General features: G+C 40.5%; 1 pseudogene; it reads right to left on the bottom strand.

Annotated features, from left to right (window-relative positions):
* Window positions 1-261: 261 nt before the first annotated feature.
* On the bottom strand, window positions 262-4,565 carry LOC104386956 (annotated as a pseudogene).
* Window positions 4,566-10,940: the final 6,375 nt, after the last annotated feature.

Below are 10,940 nucleotides of genomic sequence, written 5' to 3'. Positions count from 1 at the left end.
AATATCAAATCTAAACCTCTCCGATGACCACTTGAGGCTATTCCCTCTCATCCTAGAGCCAGTTACTTTGGAGAAGAGACCAAAACCCACCTTGCTACAGCCTCCTTTCAGGTAGTTGTAGCAATAAGGTCCCCCCTAAGCCTCCTTTTCTTCATGCTAAACAACATAAGACTTGTACACCAGACCCTTCACCATCTTGGTTGCCCTTCTTTGGACTTGCTCCAGCAACTCAATGTCTTTCTTGTAGTGAGTGGCCCAAAACTAAACACAATATTTGAAGTGCAGCCTCACCAGTGCCGAGTACAGGGGCACAATCACTTCCCTAGTTCTGCTGGCCACGCTATTTCTGATACAAGCCAGGATGCTCTTGGCCTTCTTGGCCACCTGGACACACTGCTGGCTCACATTCAACAGGCTGTCAACCAACACCCCCAGGACCTTTTCCTCTGGCCAGCTTTACAGCCACTCTTCCCCAAGTCTGGTGTGTTGCATGGTGTTATTGTGACCTAAGAGTAGGACCTGGGACTTGGCCTTGTTGAACCTCACACAGTTGGCATCAGCCCATCAATCCAGCCTGTCTAAGTCCCTCAGTAAAGCCTTCCTACACTCAGGCAGATCAACTCTCCCTCCAAACTTAGCATCATTTGCAAACTTACAGAGGGTGCATTCAATCTCCTCATCCAGATCATTGATAAAGATACTGAAAAAGACTGGCCCCAAAGTTGAGCCCTGGAAACACCACTTGTGACTGACCACCAACTGAATTTAACTCCATTCACCACAACTCTCTGGGTTCATCCATCCATCCAGTTTTTTATCCAGTACACCTGGATAAAGCCATGGATAAAGAGTACACCTGTCTAAGCCATGAGACATTAGCTTCTTTAAGAGAACACTGTAGGAATCTGTGGCAAGTGTTTTACTAAAGCCCAGGTAGAAAACAGCCACAGTCTTTCCCTCATGGTGTCACCTTGTGATAGATGGAGATCAGGTAGGTCATACAGGACCTGACTTTCATGACCCCATGCTGACTGGGCCTGATCCCCAGTCATTCTGTGCATGCTGTGTGAGCATACTCAAGAAGAACTGCTCTATAATCTTCCCCAGTACCAAGGTCAGGTTGACAGGCCAGTAATTCCCCACATCTTCCTTCCAGTCCTTCTTGCAGATGAGTGTGACATTGGCAAGACTCCAGTCATTGGACACCTTCCCTGTTAACTAGGACCGCTGATAAACAATGAAGAGTAGCTTGACAAGCTCCTCCACCAGTTCCATCAGTACTCTCAGGTGGATCCAACCCATCCCCATAGACTTGTGAGTGTCCAGGTGATATAGCAGGTCATTAACTGCTTCCTCCTGGATTATGGGGGACTTATTCTGCTCTCCATCTCTGTCTTTCAGCTAAGGGGGCTAAATACCCTGAGGATAACTAGTTTGACTATTAAAGATGGAGGCAAAGAAGGCATTAAGTACCTCAGGCTTTTCCTCATCTTTGACAGCAATGTTCCCCAATACATCCAATAAAGGATGAAGGTTATTTTGTTCTCTTGTTATTGATAAGGTATTTTTAAAAACATCTTTTGTTTTCTCTTATGACAGTGGCCAGATTGAGTTCTAGCTAGACTTCTACATTTCTAATTTTTTCTCTGCATGACCTGCACCCCACCGTGTTTCTGTGATGATGACTAAGTCATAGCTATCCTGCTGCACAAAGCCTTCCAGCTCCTTCTGCTTGTTGCCCATGCTGTGTGCATTCATGTAGATGCACTTGAGCTGGGCTATTGATTTCACCCCCAACAATGGCAGGCCACTCCTAGGCTCATCTCCAGTGAGCCTGGTTTTATCCTCTTCCACCTTCTAAACTTGTTTAAAGCCCTCTTGATGATCTCTGCCAACTGATGAGCTAGAATCCCTTTCCCCCTATGAGACTGCTGAATTCCACCTGTTGCCAGCAGGCCCAGCACCATGTAAACCTCCCCACGATCAAAAACCCACAAATTCTGCCAATGGCACCAGTCTCTGAGCCATGTGATAATCAGGTCTGTTTCTCTTTTTTTTTTCAATATTCTTCCTGCCACTGAAGGGATTGAGGAAAACATTATCTCTACTCTTGATCCTTCAACCAATCACTCTAGTGCCTTGAAGTCCTTTTTGCTTTTGGATTTCTCTTTCAAACTCATCACTACTAACCTGCATCATCAATCACAGGCAATAATAATTAGAGGGCTGGACCAGACCAGGGAGTTCCTAGTAATGTCTCTAACCCAGGCCCCAGGGGGGCAGCAGACTCCCCAGTAGGATATGTCTGGTAAGCATACTGGGCCCTCTGTTCCCTTCAGAAGGGAATTGCCTACAACAATTACTCTCCTTTTTTTCTTAACAGAGGAAGTTATAATATGTGGGACTGACTGACTCACCTTAGGCAACTACGTTCATGGGCCTTCATCTATGTCCTCCTCTGCCTGGTCCTCAAGTTCCAGGACCCTATATTTGTTGTTTAAGGGCAACTGGGAATACTTGATAAAACAGCTTTTCCACTTGCCCTACATGTCTTCAATTTTCCCTCGGGTGTCTTGATTTTAATCTTATTTTTTCACATTAGAAAAACATGATTGCCAGACTGTGCAAATTCTAAGCAACAGAATAACATTATTAAACAGGGTCACTCCATGAAAAGCAAACTACTTACATTTGAAGAATTGTAATGTTTTATTGAAGCATGACTTTCCTCTTGTGAAGGAGAGGACAACAGATAGCAATATAATGACTTTCCACATTATCATATCCTATAACTGTTAACAAAGATAATTTCAAACAATTTCATCAGGTGTATAACTAGAATTTAATGATCTGTAGCTGCCCAGATCCTCCTTAACATTTTTAAATAGGTTTACAGCACTTGCTTAATTCCTTTAAGATATTAGGTGACTTTAATATGAAATTGAATATTCTTAGCAGCTTATGCAGAAACAAGATGAAAAAAAAACACCTGAATAAAAAGAAACAAACACAAACAAAAAAATTACCAAGGTTTGATGATACATTTAGCAATTTGTATAATTATTTTTTTTTTTGACAGTCTTTCTTCTTTATTATTAGAAAAGAAGTACAAGTTAAGCAACTCCTCAAACGTGATAAAGTCTAACAAACAAATTTAGTTATTAATTGATATCATGTTGTTCCTTAATTGCTCCCTTTCTCCCACTAGTTTGCTGGTAGACATGCTGACTTTTTTCAGTCCTCCCTCTTCTGATACAGATTAAGAATTTTTTATTTGATGTTTGTGTTATCTGTTTGATCTTTGGTTTCATCTTACCCTTCTCATCTTCCTTCCTGCACGCCAAGTGCAAAGGGCATGGCTTGACTGCTCTGCACTTTAGCGTAATAGCCCCTGGTGGCATTCACAAACCAGCAGATATTAGAGCATCCTTGAGGCTGTGCTAAACTTCACCAGAGGCTGTAATAGCCCAAACGTTATCAAGAGATCATGAAGATTTCTGAAAGACATTTTTGCCTTCACCTCTTCTTTGCTATACTATGCAAATTTCTATTACAGATTAAGAACTAGCAGCTAGTATTTACATCATGCTGAAATGGCATAATACAGATTTTTATCCTATAAAATGTAAGGGATCTTGCCTTTGTATTTTTCATTTTCTTGTAGATTGTAAGTTATTAAGTCATACGCTGTCTACAGCAGCACCAAGAAGTCAGTTAATACTATACATGAATATGTTTTAATAGCAATATGTTCTGAATAAAAAAGTTATTAAGAGATATGTACTACAAGTATACTATGCCAAGCATATGGATGCCCTAAGGTGTCACAGAATCAAAGATGGCTGAGGTTGGAAGGAACTTCTGGAGATCATCTAATCCACTCCTGGGGCTCAAGCAGAGTCACTTAAAGCTGTCTCTACAAGAGCACAACTGTTTGGTATCTCTGAGGTGGGAGTTTCCACAAATTCTCTGGGCAACCTGTCCCAGTTTCTCTGTTACCTCAGAGGGTAAAAGTGTTTTTTATGATATTCAGAGGGACCCTCCTATTTAATTTTGTGTTGATTGCCTTGTCCTGCCAATGGGCACCACCAAAAAGAACCTGGCCGTGTCATAGTTATAACCTCTTGTCAGGTATTTGTACAGACTTACGTGATTCCCACCTTGAGACTTTTCTCTAGAATCCTAGATGTCTCAGGCTTTCCTCATCTGGGAGAGGTTCCAGCCTTCTAACTTTTGAAGTGACCCTTCTCTGGACCTCATCAACTCTGAATATCTTATGAAAGACGATACTGAAAGCATTATTGAAGTCCAGGCAGTAAACATTCATTGTTCTTCCCTCATCTACCAGGCCAATCATTTTCTTATAGAAGTTTATCAGGTTTGTCAAGCATGACTTCTCCTCAGTGAAGCCATGCTAACTACTCCTTCTTGACCTTCATGTGACTGGAAATGGTTTTCAAGATTAACTGTTTCATTACCTCCTCAGGGACTGAAGTCAGGTTGAATTGTCTGTAGTCCACTGGCTCCTCCTGCTTGCCCTCCTTGATGACAGGAGTTGTGGGCATCAGCTATGTGGCCCAGGTGGCCTTGATCTCGACAAACTACAGCTGTGCACTTGACAGTTAGAGCACAACATGTTTGTGGGAAAAGAAGGTATGAGAGAGATATGGATGTGTGTTGACATTCTTGTAAGAAAGTGTAAGAAACTTGTAACCTATCACAAAGGAAGATAGAACGTGTGAAGAAAAGCTGTTAACTAACAGGAAGGACATGTAAGGCGTGTGGACGGGAGAAAAAGGTCTAAGAATGCTATGTGACCTATTAATAGAGGCTGATACTTGTGACCATCATGGTGTCTCGGTCCCTTGCTCTGCCTCAAGGAGTGACATTTGCTCTCTTTCAATGCCCGGGAATTTCTCCCAGTCACCATGACTGTTCAAAGATAACTGGCAGTGACCTCTCAATGAAAACTCTGTTAGCACTTGTGTATCCCTTTGGGATCCATGGGCTTACTTATGTCCAGCTTTTAAAGCATTCTCTTGTTTGGTCCTCTTCCATCAAAGGTTACCTTTTCCTTTCTCCCATTGACACCCACCCTTTAGATATTTTTAAGCATCAGTGAGATCCACCTCAGTGTCCTTTTCTCTAAGCTAAACAGACTCAGCTCTCAGCCTTTCCTCATATGGTAGATGCTCCAATCCCTTCAGCATCTTAGTGGCCTTGTGCTGAACTCTCTCCAGTAGTTCCTTGTCCTTGAACTGGGGAGCCCAGAACTGTACACAGCATTCCAGGTGAGGCCTCACCAGGACAGAGTAGAGGGGGAGGATAACCTCCCTCAGCCTACTGGCCACCCTCTTCTTCATGCACCCCGGGATGGCATCGGCCCTCTTGGCTGTGAGAGCACATAGTTTGCTCATGGTCAGACTGTTGTCCACCTTGACTCCCAGGTTTTTTTTCCCCAGAGCTGCTTACCGGGAGGTCAGCCCCTAATTTGTTGTCGCAAGCTGATGCCAGGGGGGCTATGGGCTGTCAGGTGATTTCACGACTTCCACCCCCCCAGTTTGGAGGGGTTGCTGAGTACGACTGAGTGTCACATATGCTGCTCCTCTCACAGAGGAACGGCCGCCGCAGGACTGTGTTTTAGAGTGGTAATTAGAATACACGCCCACCACGCTCACAAATTGCTACTGAAAACAGTGTTTAGTTTACAAAATAACTGGTTTATTAAGGGTTAACACAAACTGTGGGATGAGGCTTAGGGAAAATGTACAAATGGCAAATGGCTACCACGGATATATCAGGGAACTAATGTGTCCTTCAGGGAGGTGATGCAAAAGGTGCGGTGCCCTTACAGCATTCCCTCCGAGGGAAGGGTGGGTGGCTCGGTGTGTGCCGGATTCTTGGTAACAGGGGCAACCCTCAGCAGCAGGCGGGTGGACCAGGTGGGCTCCAACCCCGGGGCAGAGCGGCAGGAGGACCGGGCAGGCAGCTACGGCAGGACCTTGAAATCCGTGTTTCAGGGAGCAGCCCTCGCGGTGGCAGCGGTAGAGGTTCAGTTTCCCCGGCAACCGGCAGCAAAACGGGTGCGGGGCTCCGGCCCCGAGGGCTGTGGGGAGGCCCCGGCACTTCAGGGCTCAGAACCCAGCACGCTCAGTGCTGAGGTTCAGGCTCGATCCCCGGGCGGGCAGGCAGGGCAGGGTCCCAGCACCAGGCTCCGCAGCAGGGGGGTGTCCCATGCAGGAAGCGTCCAACAGGCCTTGGTCCCACCTGCTGAATTTGCCATCTTTTTATACCCCCGTGACCCACCTGGCCAGCTAGTGTCACTGCCCAGAGCCAATTGGCATCCATGAGTCCCAAGTTAAGGTGGTAACTAGCAGGGGCAATGCATAACTTGTTGCCCATCCGTCCTGCCTTGTGATCATCTGTTGTTTCGCTTTTGTTTGTCCTTGAGCAGCAGGCCTGATTTTGGTCCCTTAGCTAGGTATAATGGGCAGAAGGCCTTCACTGGCTTAAGAGACATTTTGTTTAGACTTATGTGGGGAAGAAGAACCATTTCCCACACTTGTACTGGTCCATGGGGTTGTTCTTCCCCAGACGGAGTACTCTTCACTTGCCCTTATTGAACTTCATTAGGTTTCTCCCCTCCCAGCTCTCCAGCCTGTCCAGGTCATACTGGATGGCATCACAGCCTTCTGCCATGTCAGCCAATCCACCCAGTTTTGTATCATCAGCACATTTGTTTAGGGTACACTCTGCCTCTTCGTCTAGGTTGCCAATTAATATGTTGAACAGGACTGGATCCATTACTGACTCCTGCAGATTAACACTAGATACAGGCATCCAGCTGGACTCAGCCCCACTGACTATAACTCTCTGAGCTCCCTCCAGTGAGATGGATTGGGACAGTTCCCAATCCATCTCACTATCCAATGATCCAGTCCATACTTTTCAAGTTTGGTTGTGAGGATGCCATGGGAGACAGTGTTGAAAGCCTTGCTGAGATCGAGGTACGTCCTGTCAATTGCCCTCCCCATGTCTATCCATCTAGTTGTGCCATCATAAAAGTCTGTTAGATTGGTCAAGCATGAGTTGCCCTTTGTGAATCCATGCTGACTACTCGTGCTAATCCTCCTCAACATGCTTTGAGATGACACCAGAATTAGCTGTTCCATCAGCTTTCCAGGAATGAAGGTAAGGCTGACTGGCCTGTAGTTAACCTGCTCCCCTTCTTGACTTTTTTGAAGATTGGGAGATTTTGAAGAAAAATACCTAGTTTCCTAGATATATCTGTACGTATATACAATTATTTTTTTTTTTTTTTCACTATGTAAAGAATATTTTGGCTAGGGATCAGAACTTAATGTAAAAGAAACACAAAGAAAGTCCCAAAGCCCAATTTCTTTCATGTACAATATTGTAATGGAATATTTACATTGGTAAGTATTAGAAAGAACAACATCAGCCTGGATTCAGTTCCCAGAGAGATTTTTTGGGACTAGAAAAATTCTGTTTTCTTGTAGACTAAGATTTAAGCTGGAAATCACGGACACTCAAACATGTAGGTCCACAATATTACAGTCAGAATCACCACATTCCTTTTCAGAATTATTTTCAAACATGGTTTCAACTTTTAATAAATTATGAGTCCCTGTTAATGTTTTCTATATGTCACCTTGGGCGAGAAAACTTTTTTTTTTACCATGTAATAATAGAAATATGTACATTGCAAAGGATTATAGCTGTAGACGTTGAATAGATATTGAGGCTAAAATTGATATTCTGAAATACTTTAACTGCTAGTTCTTCCTGGTGAGAAAAAAATCCTGCATAGAAGGAAGAAAAGATCTTATATTTTTTAGATCTCAGGTGTGAGCAGCACACTGAATATACAAAGGCTTATCATAAAAAACAATGACAGGAAACTTCTGGTGAATTCCAGTGACTGCAGTTTTAAACTTTGTACTTCATAAATATTTATCTAGCTCTTTAAATTCCTACAGTTTATTAAATTCTTGAGAATTTTCCTGTCATGATATTTCACTGTTCGGCCTTTGCTAGCATGTCCTCTGAATCCTTCAGACTTTAGATAAACAATCTGAGTTTACTGCTCCAGTACTAAGTTCACATGCTTAAAAAGGCAAGGTAACATTGTCACATATCTCTCCTTACTAACATTCAAGAAAATCAACATTTGGATGATGTTAAGGTTGTGGCAAAAAAAAGCTTAAGTATGAATCTCTAACAATTTCTATAAAACCAATTGCAGATGTACACAAGAGCATATTTGCATCTTATGAAGTCATCCTAAAAGTCAAAAAAGCCCAAAAATGGCTACTTTTAAGTTTTTTCTCTCTTCAAAATATAACTTTATAAAATAAAATGTTCCTGTTTTCTCTTGGTAATACTTTTTCTCTGTTAGAAAAAAAAAAAAAAAAAAAAGTAAAATATTATTTTCAATACAATAACCACTCCTCAAGATCATTGATACAGCTAAATAATTAATCCATGCCACTTTGGAGAGGTGCAAGTCTTCCATGAACTCTCTTAACTCAATTTCACTTTTTTTTTTTCCCTTGGAAAAAAAAAAAGAAACTCTGTGAACATAAACCCAATCCTTATTTCCATTTCTGTATTTATTCTTATATATTTTCTCTATCTACTTCAGAATATTCCACATTTTCAACAAGTGGAGCAATAAAGAAAACACTGATTTGTACTAAGGCCTTCAGTTTCCCAGCCATTTTAGAATAAATTTAGAAAAGTGTATATGACTTAAATTAGAAGTTATGATGCAAGCTTAACTTTATACTAAGGTTTCTGCTTTACCTGTCATCGTTAGATATCAAATGGGCCATGGTACTTGGGAATTAAAGTTATGGTTCTTGTAAGTTAAAATTTTCACTTTGTGAAAAGTAGTAGCGTTTGCTAGGCGACTGGTTTCTACCTAATTTCATCACACTAATGCTCATATTAAAGTTACTCGATGAATCTAAAGGGTGAGGTATTTGCTATAAGTTATTGTAGTTTCATTACAGTCTCATCATTGTTTTATTTGGTCCAGATTTCATACACGGTGCTGAGCCAGAGAATCAGACATACAGAAGTGCAGTGTAGCAATACAAGACCACTAAGCAGAGAGGACTAGCAATTAGCAAACCAGACAACAAATATTTAAAGTTTAGACATACTTTCATTTCCATTAGAAAAAAAGAGGATCTTCAGAGTATTCCAAATAATGTCTTGTTTGTCCTTAAGTTATTTATAAGGTTATTAAGCAAAAAATACTAAAAAAACCCCTGAAGTCAGAGATCAATGACATAGTTTGGCTCTACAAAAAGTAACTTTGAAGCACATATATATAAAACTTTGTGTTAAATAACAAAATATAATTTTGTGTCTTTAAATATAGAAATGCTTTTCCAGTCTTAGGTTTTCTAGGGGATGTGTTGGGAATGACTTGAATGAGTTGTTCTTTTAATGCAGCTGAGCAAATACAGTGCAAGATTTTCTACCAACATTTGATTGAATTTGCTTTTACAGTACGTGCAAGCCCTTGGTGATCTTTCTGCAGGAATGTTTGAAGGATTGAGTTTTACTGGCAAGAGCATTAGCGAAAAGTAAATTTCAGAGATGCAAGTGAATATTTGCAAAACCTGAGTTTTAGACAAATAGTTGCAAAAGTTTTACCAACCCTAGAAAATTCTTTCTGCATTCATCTAAGGGGAAAAAAAAATAAAAAAATATGCAGCTGACACTTCTGAAATAAATAACCAGTAAATTAGTGTTGTATATGCTCATAACAAATGGTCCATGAACTCCGTGACCATGCAAGCTGCAGAGAATCATAAAAACAAACTAAAAAAAAAAAAGGAAAGCCTGAAAATAGATCATTTGGATGTTTTAAAATGTATTTTATTATATCCTCTTTTGCTTGTTTATTTCTTTGTTGAAAGCTATTCTACATGTAGACAATAGGCTAAGTTTGTTGAGTTGAATAAATCCATTGTTGCAAATTATTCAGTAAACACTAATCAATAATGCATTTTGTTGTGGATTCACTTCGACAGATGTCACTATTACTAAAAGTAATGTCTTGTAATAATGTAGTACAGTGTGAAACTTCATGAATAGCTGGCTGAACAAAGGTTTGCATTGGGAACATAGATGATATTTCACACTGTTAACTCCAAGTCCCATTTATCATCTATGAGCAAGAATATGATTCAATTGATTCAACACATCTCTTAACGCTCTTGAATTACAGAATGAAAAAAAAAATAGTAAAAATATATTGAAAAATTAATGGTCATATATTGAAACATATTACTGCACTTCTGTGCTGATCTAGCAGTATACACAGCTACAGCTGCATATTTAAACATCTCAGATAACTGAAACATCCAGAAAACAATAAATATTTTAATATACTTTTATTGCCAGTTGAGAAATATATCTTCTAAAAAATATAATTTTGTTGATATACTGTGCCAATACATCTTAAGTGCCATGTTGATTTGATGATCTACACGCACTAATGATAGGCCAGCTGGTGGCAAGAGAAATGAATTCTGTATTTGTCATTCTGTTGCTTTTGACAGATTATGTAAAAAGAACTATTTATAAAAATAAAATATATGTAAATTTTTATTTTGAAAACTATACCTACATTTTTCTGTATGTATGGAAGGAGAGAGAGAGTGAGTGATGTTTCTGAGAAGTTATGAAACAACCAAGAAATGTGCTGTATGTTTTGAAAAATCTTTTCTCAAACTCTTTTGACTAACTACTTAGGACTAGTTTTTATTCCATAATACTTGCCTTTTGAGTCCTATTGAACTCTAGATAAATTAAACAGATATTAAACTGTACATTAAAATGTCACAGTTAAATTTTCAAAACTACTCTTGTACCCTTTAAACTGATCATACCAGTGACGGAGA

This window comes from Chaetura pelagica, unplaced genomic scaffold (genome assembly GCF_000747805.2).
Source record: "Chaetura pelagica isolate M959 unplaced genomic scaffold, ChaPel_1.0 scaffold63, whole genome shotgun sequence".
Taxonomy (NCBI): Eukaryota; Metazoa; Chordata; class Aves; order Apodiformes; family Apodidae; genus Chaetura; species Chaetura pelagica.
The sequence above is the reverse complement of the archived record's forward strand: the minus strand, read 5'-3'. Positions and strand labels throughout refer to the sequence as shown.